Raw genomic sequence first — 15,259 nt, 5'->3', positions numbered from 1 at the left:
ATGGGAGGAGGAGACAAGGGAGGTAGAAAGCAGGAGGTCTTGCGAGGAGCGGAGAGTACGGTTTGGGTGATATTTAGAGACAAGATCGTTGATGTAATTTGGGGAAGAGTTATAAATGGCTTTATACGTTATTGTTAATGTTTTGAATTGTATCCGTTGGGCAATGGGAAGCCAGTGGAGGGATTGGCAAGAGGGGTGGCAGATACAGAATGGTTAGTAAGGTGGATAAGTCTGGCAGTAGGTACAATCAGCCTGCCCATAGATGGTTCTCATCTCTACTGGTCCCTGCTAAAGCAGATGAGATTCGAACCATCTATGCCTGGCTTACCTACACCCTGCCTGCTTGTAAAATTTAACTGGACAGATGGTGGGAGTCAATGTCGAGAACGGAGCGTTTTTTTCTGTTCAGGTCGGCGGTGGAGGCGGGCATCGTGATTAATGTTGGTTCTACTTCAACATTTTTATTTTAATAAAGGACTTGTCAAAGACTGTCTACTGTTATTTATTACTCTATGGTACCATTCACATGAGGGGAGGGCGGGATCTGGGGCCCCCCTTGCTAAAGGGGGCTTCCAGATTCTGATAAGCCCTCCACCCACTGACACCCACAACCACCGGCCAGGTTGTGGAGAAGAGGTCCTTGTCCCCATCAACAGGAGCCCCCCTGCCCCAAAGCACCCCCCATATGTTGGGGGCATGTGGCCTGGTATGGTTCAGAAGGGGGATGCTCCCTCATCCCCCTCTTTCCTGACCTGCCAGGCTGCATTCCCAGATAAGGGTCTAGTATGGATTTTGGGGGGACCCTCCACGCCATTTTTTTTAAAATTTGGCTTGTGGGTTTCACTCAAAATCCATACCAGACCCGAAGGGCTTGGTATGGATGGGGGGGACCCTATACCTTTTTTTTATTTTTATTTTTTGTCATTGTTGGTCAATGCCGACAATTCTTTTAACATTCAGCTGTCAGTAGGGAACCCCGCTGACAGCTGAAACATGAATTAATCAGGTGCATCTGTGCATGGTAGCCAATCAGCTTCTAATTCCAGCTTGTTCAATTAAGATTTATCAATAAAACCTGGAAGATGATTGGTTTCTATGCACATCTGCACCAGATTTGGCATGCTCCAGTTTTAGTAAATCCCTTTAAAGTGGAATGTTAGGCAAAATAATAAAAATGGGAGAACAGGCAGGAACTTTAATGCAGAAGAGATATGCTTTGTCTCTCCTGGATTAAAGTTACTTAACTGCTTGTCCGCCCTGTACAGTGAGTCATGCATGCGCAGCTCAGTGTGCAAATTCAGAATATGGCTGATCTCCAGCTCCTCAAGTCACTCCCTGAGTGACGTCATCCCCACCTGGCCAATGACAGCATCCAGCGATGGAGACCTGGAAACTCCAAGATGTCAGCAGCCAGGCAGGGAGCAGAGGGACACCACATCAATGGAGTTGAATATAATTCCACTTTAGGTTTGCTTACCTAATTTGGGTTATCTCCGTTTCAGGGAATTCCTGTGTGTACAAATATGTGCTCTGCATAGAGAACAAGCATACCCTATGCTATCCTATTCTTCTTTCTCTGGGCTCGTGTCACTTACCTGCTTTGGTTACAAAATGAGACCAAAATTAATATGAATGACATACAGGCAACACCTAGTGGCCTATTTATCAATGATTTCACTCGAGATTCACACAACTTTCAACCAAATTTCACATATTTTCCCTTAAGATTCTGTTAGAAAAAGGTGTGAATCTTGGCTAAACATTTAGTTGATCTTGGGCCAGTACTTTATTGTATAAACCCATTAGGCAGGTTTACTAACAAAAAAATCCCCCACACCATTAATCACATGCCAAATGCACAAATAACTCTCTTTCCAATATAAACTAAAATGGTCTGGACCTGGAAAAAGATTAAATATGAAACAAACTAGTTTTATTTTATTTTTTAATACTAAGATTGGTTAAAAAGCGGGTAAGGTATTTTATCATTAGGTTTGCCTATATACCACAAAAAGCAAAGCCAGTCTAAATTGAGAGAGGAAGAGAGACAGATTATTCAGTGGTCTTGTATGGTACAGCTGCTTACCCCCTGCTGCCAGCAGCCAGGCAGTACAAAAAATCGGAGAAGACAAAGGCGACATACTGATTAGACACAAAAGACTCATCATTTTGGAAACGCAAAGAGCTAAAATACCCAGGAAGGAAAATTGACAGACAAGAGTGTAGTAAAGCCCACTGATGTACTGAATTGGAAAGAAAAGAAATCAAATTTTTATATCATTTTTTTTTCTAGAAAAAAGTGGTTACTAGGGGAGCATAATGAGAAAGCAAATTGTGCAAAATGGAGGCAGGCAATGAAAATGTACTCACAGCATAGATGGAGTTGCAAACTATAAAACAGCAAAATGCACTAGAGTAAACAAACACAGTATTACCATAAATGCTTCAAAGCATTCATATTTTCTTTAAATAGCGCCTTTCCATGTATTGTACTGTCACATCTATTCGTTATGTGGCATTTACAGTATATGCTTTTCATTTTGGCCTGTTATTGGCCTTTTTGTGCTTATAGAAATGTATATTGGTATATATTTTACTTACATTTAGGAATTTGGTAAAATAAATATAGGGGGTCCATTTACAACATTGTGGTGCCATCCAATTTTAACCGCTTGCCCTCCTGAGGATTTACCCCCCCCCCCCTTTCCTGACCAAGCCATTTTTTTGCGTTATGGCTCAGTGTTACTTTAACTGACAACTGAGCGGTCATGCAATGCTGCACCCAAGTGAAAGCCACGTCTTTTTTTCCCCACAAATTGAGCTTTATTTCGGCGGTATTTGATCGCCTGTGCGTTTTTTATTTTTTGTGCTATAAAAAAAAAGACTAACAATTTTGAGAAAAAAACTATATTTTTGACTTTTTGCTATCAAACATGTCCAGTAAAAAAATGTAAAAAATCTAATTTCATCATAAATTTAGACCAAAATGTATTTTGCTACATGTCTTTACTAAAAAAAAAATCTCAGTACGTGTAAATTAATTGGTTTACGTGAAAGTTATAGCGTCTACAAATGTCAGTATAGATACTTCAAGTTTTCTTTTTTACTAGTAATGGCGGCGATCAGCGACCTATAGCGGGACTGCAGCCGACATTTTGACACTGGGAGGAACTGACTTGGTGTCACTGACATCCCGAGTGACACCAATACAGTGATCAGTGCTAGAGATGAGCGAATCGAACTAGGCGAACCGGAATTCGAGTCGAATTTCAGGAAATATTCGATTCGTGTCGAAACCGAAATTTTGCCTACTTCGGGTGCGCGAATCGAACATTTCCCGATCAGCCGGCAAAAGTGTCCCTGCAGTGAGCTCCGCTATTTCTGACAGTTCTCTGACAGAAGGAACACATGTTTAGCGGTTGAAACATTGTATCTATTAGTTTACATTTAGGATACAGATGTTTCAACCACTGTACATGTGAAGAAGTTGTGAGAGAACTGTCAGAAATAGAGGAACTCTGCACATACACTTTTTGCCGGCTTGGAATTATTCTTCTTTTCATCCTACTTCTTCTTCTTCTTCATCCTCAGAAGAAGAGGATGAGGATGAGGATGAAGAAGAAGAAGAAGAAGAAGAAGAAGAAGAAGAAGTAGGATGAAAAGAAGAATAATTCCAAGCCGGCAAAAAGTGTATGTGCAGAGTTCCTCTATTTCTGACAGTTCTCTCACAGCTTCTTCACATGTACAGCGGTTGAAACATCTGTATCCTAAATGGAAACTAATAGATACAATTTGTATCTATTAGTTTCCATTTAGGATACAGATATTTCAACCGCTGTACATGTGAAGAAGCTGTGAGAGAACTGTCAGAAATAGAGGAACTCTGCACATACACTTTTTGCCGGCTTGGAATTATTCTTCTTTTCATTCTTCTTCTTCTTCCTCATCCTCATCCTCATCCTCATCCTCTTCTTCTGAGGATGAGGATGAAGAAGAAGAAGAAGAAGAAGTAGGATGAAAAGAAGAATAATTCCAAGCCGGCAAAAAGTGTATGTGCAGAGTTCCTCTATTCTGCAGATACACTTAGAGGAGCTCTGCAGATACACTTAGAGGAGCTCTGCACATACACTTTTTGCCGGCTTGGAATTAATCTTATTTTCATCCTACTTCTTCTTCTTCTTCTTCTTCTTCTTCATCCTCATCCTCAGAAGAAGAAGAGGATGAGGATGAGGATGAAGAAGAAGAAGAAGAAGTAGGATGAAAATAAGAATAATTCCAAACCGGAAAAAAGTGTATGTGCAGAGCTCCTCTAAGTGTATCTGCAGAGCTCCTCTAAGTGTATCTGCAGAATAGAGGAACTCTGCACATACACTTTTTGCCGGAAACCGCTGTATGGAGTGAATGTCCCAGAACTGTCAGAAATAGACTATTTATGACAGTTCTGGGACATTCACTGCATACAGCTGTTTTAACCGCTGTATGGAGGGAATGTCATGGAACTGTCAGAAATAGACTATTAATGACAGTTCTGGGACTGTCCTTCAATGCAGCGGTTGAAACATTGTATGTATTTGTTTCCATAAATGGATCCATTTATGGAAACAAATACATACAATGTTTCAACCGCTGTATGGAAGGACAGTCCCACAACTGTCATTAATAGTCTATTTCTGACAGTTCCATGACATTCCCTCCATACAGCGGTTAAAACAGCTGTATGGAGTGAATGTCCCAGATCTATCAGAAATAGACTATTTATGACAGTTCTGGGACATTCACTGCATACAGCTGTTTTAACCGCTGTATGGAGGGAATGTCATGGAACTGTCAGAAATAGACTATTAATGACAGTTCTGGGACTGTCCTTCCATGCAGCGGTTGAAACATTGTATGTATTTGTTTCCATAAATGGATCCATTTATGGAAACAAATACATACAATGTTTCAACCGCTGTATGGAAGGACAGTCCCACAACTGTCATTAATAGTCTATTTCTGACAGTTCCATGACATTCCCTCCATACAGCGGTTAAAACAGCTGTATGGAGTGAATGTCCCAGATCTATCAGAAATAGACTATTTATGACAGTTCTGGGACATTCACTCCATACAGCTGTTTTAACCGCTGTATGGAGGGAATGTCATGGAACTGTCAGAAATAGACTATTAATGACAGTTCTGGGACTGTCCTTCAATGCAGCGGTTGAAACATTGTATGTATTTGTTTCCATAAATGGATCCATTTATGGAAACAAATACATACAATGTTTCAACCGCTGCATGGAAGGACAGTCCCAGAACTGTCATTAATAGTCTATTTCTGACAGTTCCATGACATTCCCTCCATACAGCGGTTAAAACAGCTGTATGGAGTGAATGTCCCAGATCTATCAGAAATAGACTATTTATGACAGTTCTGGGACATTCACTGCATACAGCTGTTTTAACCGCTGTATGGAGGGAATGTCATGGAACTGTCAGAAATAGACTATTAATGACAGTTCTGGGACTGTCCTTCAATGCAGCGGTTGAAACATTGTATGTATTTGTTTCCATAAATGGATCCATTTATGGAAACAAATACATACAATGTTTCAACCGCTGCATGGAAGGACAGTCCCAGAACTGTCATTAATAGTCTATTTCTGACAGTTCCATGACATTCCCTCCATACAGCGGTTAAAACAGCTGTATGGAGTGAATGTCCCAGATCTATCAGAAATAGACTATTTATGACAGTTCTGGGACATTCACTGCATACAGCTGTTTTAACCGCTGTATGGAGGGAATGTCATGGAACTGTCAGAAATAGACTATTAATGACAGTTCTGGGACTGTCCTTCAATGCAGCGGTTGAAACATTGTATGTATTTGTTTCCATAAATGGATCCATTTATGGAAACAAATACATACAATGTTTCAACCGCTGTATGGAAGGACAGTCCCACAACTGTCATTAATAGTCTATTTCTGACAGTTCCATGACATTCCCTCCATACAGCGGTTAAAACAGCTGTATGGAGTGAATGTCCCAGATCTATCAGAAATAGACTATTTATGACAGTTCTGGGACATTCACTGCATACAGCTGTTTTAACCGCTGTATGGAGGGAATGTCATGGAACTGTCAGAAATAGACTATTAATGACAGTTCTGGGACTGTCCTTCAATGCAGCGGTTGAAACATTGTATGTATTTGTTTCCATAAATGGATCCATTTATGGAAACAAATACATACAATGTTTCAACCGCTGCATGGAAGGACAGTCCCAGAACTGTCATTAATAGTCTATTTCTGACAGTTCCATGACATTCCCTCCATACAGCGGTTAAAACAGCTGTATGGAGTGAATGTCCCAGATCTATCAGAAATAGACTATTTATGACAGTTCTGGGACATTCACTGCATACAGCTGTTTTAACCGCTGTATGGAGGGAATGTCATGGAACTGTCAGAAATAGACTATTAATGACAGTTCTGGGACTGTCCTTCAATGCAGCGGTTGAAACATTGTATGTATTTGTTTCCATAAATGGATCCATTTATGGAAACAAATACATACAATGTTTCAACCGCTGCATGGAAGGACAGTCCCAGAACTGTCATTAATAGTCTATTTCTGACAGTTCCATGACATTCCCTCCATACAGCGGTTAAAACAGCTGTATGGAGTGAATGTCCCAGATCTATCAGAAATAGACTATTTATGACAGTTCTGGGACATTCACTGCATACAGCTGTTTTAACCGCTGTATGGAGGGAATGTCATGGAACTGTCAGAAATAGACTATTAATGACAGTTCTGGGACTGTCCTTCCATGCAGCGGTTGAAACATTGTATGTATTTGTTTCCATAAATGGATCCATTTATGGAAACAAATACATACAATGTTTCAACCGCTGCATGGAAGGACAGTCCCAGAACTGTCATTAATAGTCTATTTCTGACAGTTCTATGACATTCCCTCCATACAGCGGTTGAAACCGCTGTATGGAGTGAATGTCCCAGAACTGTCAGAAATAGACAGAAACTGTCACAGAACTGTCCTTCTTCTCATCCTTCTCCTTCTTCTCATCCTTCTTCTCATCCTTCTTCTCATCCTTCTCCTTCTTCTCATCCTTCTCCTTCTTCTCATCCTTCTCCTTCTGCTCATCCTTCTTCTCATCCTTCTCCTTCTTCTCATCCTTCTCCTTCTCCTTCTTCTCATCCTTCTCCTTCTCCTTCTTCTCATCCTTCTCCTTCTCATCCTTCTCCTTCTCCTTCTCATCCTTCTCCTTCTTCTCATCCTTCTCCTTCTTCTCATCCTTCTCCTTCTCCTTCTTCTCATCCTTCTCCTTCTCCTTCTCATCCTTCTCCTTCTTCTCATCCTTCTCCTTCTCCTCATCCTTTTTCTTCTCATCCTTCTCCTTCTCCTTCTTCTCATCCTTCTCCTTCTTCTCATCCTTCTCCTTCTTCTCATCCTTCTCCTTCTTCTCCTTCTTCTCATCATTCTCCTTCTTCTCATCCTTCTCCTTCTTCTCATCCTTCTCATCCTTCTTCTCATCCTTCTTCTTCTCATCCTTCTCCTTCTTCTCATCCTTCTCCTTCTCCTTCTTCTCATCCTTCTCCTTCTTCTCATCCTTCTCCTTCTTCTCATCCTTCTCCTTCTCATCCTTCTCCTTCTCCTTCTTCTCTTCCTTCTCCTTCTTCTCATCCTTCTCCTTCTTCTCATCCTTCTTCTTCTCATCCTTCTCCTCCTTCTTCTCATCCTTCTTCTCATCCTTCTTCTTCTCATCCTTCTCCTTCTTCTCATCCTTCTCCTTCTCCTTCTTCTCATCCTTCTCCTTCTTCTCATCCTTCTCCTTCTTCTCATCCTTCTCCTTCTTCTCATCCTTCTCCTTCTCCTTCTTCTCTTCCTTCTCCTTCTTATCATCCTTCTCCTTCTTCTCATCATTCTCCTTCTTCTCATCCTTCTCCTTCTTCTCATCCTTCTTCTTCTCATCCTTTTCCTTCTTCTCATCCTTCTTCTTCTCATCCTTCTTCTTCTCATCCTTCTCCTTCTCATCCTTCTCTTTCTTCTCATCCTTCTCCTTCTCCTTCTTCTCATCCTTCTCCTTCTTCTCATCCTTCTCCTTCTCCTTCTTCTCATCCTTCTCCTTATTCTCAGCCTTCTTCTTCTCATCCTTCTCCTTCTCATCCTTCTCCTTCTCATCCTTCTCCTTCTTCTCATCCTTCTCCTTCTTCTCATCCTTCTCCTTCTCCTTCTTCTCATCCTTCTCCTTCTCCTTCTTCTCATCCTTCTCCTTCTCCTTCTTCTCATCCTTCTCCTTCTTCTCATCCTTCTCCTTCTTCTCATCCTTCTCCTTCTCCTTCTTCTCATCCTTCTCCTTCTCCTCATCCTTTTTCTTCTCATCCTTCTCCTTCTCCTTCTTCTCATCCTTCTCCTTCTTCTCATCCTTCTCCTTCTTCTCATCCTTCTCCTTCTTCTCATCCTTCTCCTTCTTCTCATCCTTCTCCTTCTCCTTCTTCTCTTCCTTCTCCTTCTTATCATCCTTCTCCTTCTTCTCATCATTCTCCTTCTTCTCATCCTTCTCCTTCTTCTCATCCTTCTTCTTCTCATCCTTTTCCTTCTTCTCATCCTTCTTCTTCTCATCCTTCTTCTTCTCATCCTTCTCCTTCTCATCCTTCTCTTTCTTCTCATCCTTCTCCTTCTCCTTCTTCTCATCCTTCTCCTTCTTCTCATCCTTCTCCTTCTTCTCATCCTTCTCCTTATTCTCAGCCTTCTTCTTCTCATCCTTCTCCTTCTCATCCTTCTCCTTCTCATCCTTCTCCTTCTTCTCATCCTTCTCCTTCTTCTCATCCTTCTCCTTCTCCTTCTTCTCATCCTTCTCCTTCTCCTTCTTCTCATCCTTCTCCTTCTCCTTCTTCTCATCCTTCTCCTTCTTCTCATCCTTCTCCTTCTTCTCATCCTTCTCCTTCTCCTTCTTCTCATCCTTCTCCTTCTCCTCATCCTTTTTCTTCTCATCCTTCTCCTTCTCCTTCTTCTCATCCTTCTCCTTCTTCTCATCCTTCTCCTTCTTCTCATCCTTCTCCTTCTTCTCATCCTTCTCCTTCTTCTCCTTCTTCTCATCATTCTCCTTCTTCTCATCCTTCTCCTTCTTCTCATCCTTCTCATCCTTCTTCTCATCCTTCTTCTTCTCATCCTTCTCCTTCTCCTTCTTCTCATCCTTCTCCTTCTTCTCATCCTTCTCCTTCTTCTCATCCTTCTCCTTCTCATCCTTCTCCTTCTCCTTCTTCTCTTCCTTCTCCTTCTTCTCATCCTTCTCCTTCTTCTCATCCTTCTTCTTCTCATCCTTCTCCTCCTTCTTCTCATCCTTCTTCTCATCCTTCTTCTTCTCATCCTTCTCCTTCTTCTCATCCTTCTCCTTCTCCTTCTTCTCATCCTTCTCCTTCTTCTCATCCTTCTCCTTCTTCTCATCCTTCTCCTTCTTCTCATCCTTCTCCTTCTTCTCATCCTTCTCCTTCTCCTTCTTCTCTTCCTTCTCCTTCTTATCATCCTTCTCCTTCTTCTCATCATTCTCCTTCTTCTCATCCTTCTCCTTCTTCTCATCCTTCTTCTTCTCATCCTTTTCCTTCTTCTCATCCTTCTTCTTCTCATCCTTCTTCTTCTCATCCTTCTCCTTCTCATCCTTCTCTTTCTTCTCATCCTTCTCCTTCTCCTTCTTCTCATCCTTCTCCTTCTTCTCATCCTTCTCCTTCTCCTTCTTCTCATCCTTCTCCTTATTCTCAGCCTTCTTCTTCTCATCCTTCTCCTTCTCATCCTTCTCCTTCTCATCCTTCTCCTTCTTCTCATCCTTCTCCTTCTTCTCATCCTTCTCCTTCTCCTTCTTCTCATCCTTCTCCTTCTCCTTCTTCTCATCCTTCTCCTTCTCCTTCTTCTCATCCTTCTCCTTCTTCTCATCCTTCTCCTTCTTCTCACCCTTCTCCTTCTCCTTCTTCTCATCCTTCTCCTTCTCCTTCTTCTCATCCTTCTCCTTCTCCTTCTCCTTCCTCATCTCCAAGGGCATTTAAATTAAAGGTACAGTGTTCTGCACTAATTTAAAGGCTCTCTGAAGCCTAGAAACCCTTTAAATAAGTCATCTTCGTAGCGGAGAAATTCGCATCGAATCGAATTTCACACTGGAATTCGCCGAATCAGCCGAATCGAATTTTTCATTTCTTCGCTCATCTCTAATCAGTGCTAAAAAAAAAGCACTGACACTGTACTAATGGCACTGGGCAGGAAGGGATTAACATGAGGGGCGAGCAAAGGGTTAACTGTGTGCAGGGAGTGTTTTACTAGGGGGCGGTGTCTGTGTGCTTCACTGTAAGCACACTGACCTGGATGGCTGTGCTGAGCTGACACAGCGGAGAACTGTTAGTAAACAAAACAGTCCTCCTCTGTCAGAGATGCTCGTTAATGACTGGGCACCGGCGGGGAATCACTGGCTGGGACTCAGTGATTGACAGCTGCGGACGCGAATGGCGGTGCGGATAGGGTTCACACGCGACTCGTGCGTGCCCCCTACCCAGAATTTCTATATCTGCTATAGGGCAGCGGGAAAGCGGTTAACAGTGCCCCAAGGCATTAAAGCAATCATGCCCCCTTTTTGCTGTGTATGTTCCATTGGGGAAATTTCCTTTCTCTTCTTGTGCCCTACACAAAATAGGATGAGTTCAGAAATCTTTTCAAAGTAAGGGAAATGCTATCTTTGACAGTTGTCATCAAAACACATTTGGAAGATTTTTTTCTCACTTCCGATTCCGGAGACAAACAATATATAGCTTTTCACTCAATTTTAATTATGATATAAATCAGAGGTCTCCAAACTTTTGAAACAAAGGGCCAATTTACTGCCCCTCAAATTTTAGGGGGGCCGGATTGTGGTCAGTAGGAGTAGAAAATGCCCTGGCATCAGTGGGAGTAAACAATACTCTAGGCTTAGTGGTCAGTGGGAGGAACAGTGTCCTGTCGTTGGTGTCAGTAGGAGTAACAGTGCCCCATCATTGGGATCAGTGGGAGGAACAGTGCTCCATCATTGGTGTCAGTGGGAGGAATAGTGTCCCATCGCTGGTATCAGTGGGAGGAACAGTGCCCCATTGTTTGTGTCAGTGGGAGAAACAGTGCCCGTTGCTGATGTCAGTGGAAGGAACAGTGTCCCATTGTTGGATTCAGTGGGAGGAACAGTGCCCTGTCATTGGGGTCAGTGGGAGGAACAGTGCTCCATCATTGGGGTCAGTGAGAGGAACAGTGCCCCGTCGTTGGGGTCAGTGGGAGGAACAGTGCTCCATCATTGGGGTCAGTGTGATGAACAGTGCCCTGTCATTGGGGTCAGTGGGAAGAACAGTGCCCCATTGTTGGGGTCAGTGGGAGGAATAGTGCCCCATCATTGGTGTCAGAGTGAGTAATAGTGCCCCATCACTGGTGTCAGTGGAAGGAATAGTGCTCCACCGTTGGGGTCAGTAGAGGAACAGTGCCCCGTTATTGGGTTCAGTGGGAGGAACAGTGCCCCATCATTGGGTTCAGTGGGAGGAACAGTGTCCCATTGTTGGTGTCAGTGGGAGGAATAGAGCCCCATTGTTGGTGTCAGTGGAAAGAATAGCGTCCCATCATTGGTGTAAGTGGGAGGAGTAGTGCTCATTGTTGGTGTCAATGGAAGGATTAGTGCTTTGTATCAGTGGAAGGAAAAATGCCCCAAGGGCATGAATGATCATCTTCTTAGTGAGCACTCAAGACAGTTAAAAAAAATCTAGGTTTTAACCACTTGCCTCCCCGCCACTATATATACGTGACTGCTGTCTCCTGAGCACTCGATCAGGAGTGTTCAGGAGACAGCACATCGGTACACACCCTGCCGACCCATGCTGTGATTAGATACAGTACGAGTTTGGCGACTGATTTCAGCCAATGATTTTGGATGAAGTCAGCTGATCAGCTGTGTCCAATCACACACAGAGTTCTGTGGTTTCAAAAACACAGAACTCTGTGTGCAGGGAACAGTGATCTGGCTGTTCATGTGCATTTGTGTTCCAGTATGTTTACGTATGAAAAAATGCAACACATTTTTCTTGCATATGCGTTTGAACTATGTTTAAAAATGAATTTTACTCCATCTGATATAAACAAGCCTTAAACAAGCCATAAAGCTGAACTCCAGACAGATAAAAAAAATACACAATTTAAAGTATATGTAAACCCTCACCTTGTAAAACAACCCATAGTTTAAAATAAATATAAAAGCCAAATAATTTGTGCATAGATATATATAAAAAATTGTAAATACCTTTTTTCATGTTTTTATATGTGATCACATAGCCGCTGTTCTCAGCTGTAAAGAGGTGAGGGAAAGAAACAGCAGTACACTGATCTTCCCAGTGAATGAGCAGAGGGGGCATGTCAGCACATGTCTGATCATTGGAGGAGAGAAGACTGACTTGTCAGCATAGCTAGAGAACAGATCACAGTGTGTTCTCCTGCTTAGCGTTGGCCGGTATTTAAAAGGAAAGCAGAGGAACGGGCAGGAACACTGTGGGTTTCACATAAAGAAAGCAATACAAAGAGAACAGGATAGTTTATACTTTCATACAAGTATACGAATATAAAATGTTGTCTTAACATATTCTTTAATATAGCTCTGTTTCTTTAAATGTTTCTTTTTTTTTTACTCAAGTGTTGCTAGAACCAAAACTGGATCTGATATAGGCCTCCTGCAATCCCTGTACAGCATGGCAGAAGTGTGAGAAGCAGCACAAGGACCCAATCAGTTCATGTGCTGACAAAGGACATACTGATAGAAGGAGAAAGCAGGGTAAAGTACAGATGAGACAATCACTGTGCTGCTTCTCCTTTCACTGTCCAGTCACAGGCAGAGAGCTATCCCATGACAGCCTGAATTTAAAGGAAGTGGGCTGAATGATGATGGACATTAGACTGAGGACACCTTGTGGCAGAAAGGAAGTGCTACAGGGACATCTCATTATTGAAGATGAATGATGTAGCAAAATCTGCATAATATAAATATCTCATAATAGGCTATTTTTTGCCATTTTGTTGTTTTTGGCTGGAGTTCTACTTTGGGTATGAAAGCATTAGACTCAGGTATTTGGAGCTGACATCTATCAAGAAATCAGGTTTAAACCTGTACAAAACTATAACAGCTGGAGAATGAGCATTTTTATCTGATTGGTTACTGTGCAGTGATGCAGACCATCTGAGACAGTTCTTTCCTTAGACACCTTGATAAATAAGGCCTATTGTGATAACTATATACTTGAATGAAGCATGGAGGTCCACTAAAGCACATCTGGCTGTCCAAATTAACTACCCCTGCCTCAGTGAAAGCTCCACATAATCAGCTGTGGGCTGGTCAAACATAATCAAAGCTGATAGCTCGGCTCCATCCATCAGCTGGGCTGATTATGCCAGAAACAAACCAAAGATGCTTTTGGTTTCCTGCTGGTGGAACAGCAGTTAATTGAGTCACATTATTTGTGATAAGCTGGCTGGACTCAAATAAAATCAGCCTATTTGTTGTTGTTTATGACTGTGCATCGCCACGGTGGATTGAACGGGCTGGAGAATAACTTCCTTACATCAATGTAATGTAATAAAAGAATCCTTTATGATTATTTAAGATTTATAAAAGGTAATACAAAGGAGTGGAGCGACAACAAGTACAAATGAAACACAGGTAACAAGGTTATAAACAATACATAATTATGGTCCCAAATGATAATGTAATCTATAGCAAGGATTGCAGGATGGCATTTTCTGCTGATACAATACAAAAACAACACAGATATAAATGTCAACTCACCTACTTTGAGCTTGGTTTTATGTTGAACTAATGAAAATATTTATTATATTTTTATTATTTGTTATTTAGATAAATATTAATAGTGTATTATATTATTATATTATGATATATTATATTAATAGATAATTCACTGACATGATCTTTTTCCGGATAACCTTCACACAAGGGAAAGATTTCTACAAGCATAATAAAATTTACCACGCAAAGTCACACCTCTGATGAAGTCAGGGCTTGGAGCCATGTTGATACACACCCATTATTGAGTGAGACATTGCAGATCTGGATCATGGCTGTGATTGTGTGCTAGCTTATGCCGGCCATAGATGGGTCGAAAATTGTCTGATTTTTTGGACGAAAAAAAAAATCGGCCAGTTTTCGCACCGTTAGTGGGTTAATTGGTCGGCTGTTTTACGGGGTTTTTGCACATTTTTTTATCAGGCATGTTGGAAAATTTTGACAATCGTCCGATTTTCCTGGCAATGATGGGCAAATCGGCCAATCGTTTTACCGATAAAAAATCTGCACATGAGTCGTGACATGCAAGAAGAAGGAAAAGAAGAAGAAGAAGAATTCCAGTCCGCAATTATGTTATATCAAAAAGTCTTGCTGTTGCAACAAATGTATCCATTTGTATCCAAATAAAAACATCTGTATCCCAATAAAACATTGTAATCCAAATATTGCATTACAATGTTTTTATTTGGCTACAAATGGATACATTTGTTGCAACTGCAAGACTTTTCCATATAAAATATAATAGCGGACTGGAATTCTTCTTCTTCTTATGTATTGCTGTCACATTGTATGGTGTGCTCCCCTGTCTCTGCAAGGGACAGAAGTTATGAGGCCATAGATGGGACAAACATTGGCCAATTTTCTTTTAACGTTGGTGGTAACGTCGACCAATCGAACGACCGATTTTTAGTTTCTCTTTTAAAAATCGGCCGATGTTCAACCCGTCTATGGCCTGCTTTACTGAACATCTATGTTGGTCACGGACCAAATACGGCCATGTCCATATTTAGTTAATGACATCAACTGGGAGTCCCTGCCCCTTATATTTAGTTATCATCTATTGGAGCTGTCATGCGCGGGTGAGTATGCTTTTTTTTTTGTAAAGGACTTGTCAAAAACTGTGTGTGTTTTTATTTACTTTTCACTGAATGTGAATGAGTAGGGAGGCTGGTGTCTGTAGTCTTATCATTAAAGAGGCCTTTCAGATTCCAAAATGTCCCCACCCACAGACCCCCACAACCATTGGACCAGGGTTATAGGAAAGAGGTCCTTGTCCTCATCAACCTGGGGACAAAGTGTTGAGGGCATGAGGCCTAGTATGGTTCATGGTCGGGGGAGGGGGGGGGGGCGAGGCACACTCATTACTTTACTCTTTCAAGAAAGACAAGCTCAGATAGGGGTCTGGTG

Source organism: Staurois parvus, unplaced genomic scaffold, assembly GCF_062004578.1.
Source record: "Staurois parvus isolate SC_StPar_1 unplaced genomic scaffold, SC_StPar_1.0 ptg001197l, whole genome shotgun sequence".
Classification (NCBI taxonomy): domain Eukaryota; kingdom Metazoa; phylum Chordata; class Amphibia; order Anura; family Ranidae; genus Staurois; species Staurois parvus.
The sequence above is the reverse complement of the archived record's forward strand: the minus strand, read 5'-3'. Positions refer to the sequence as shown.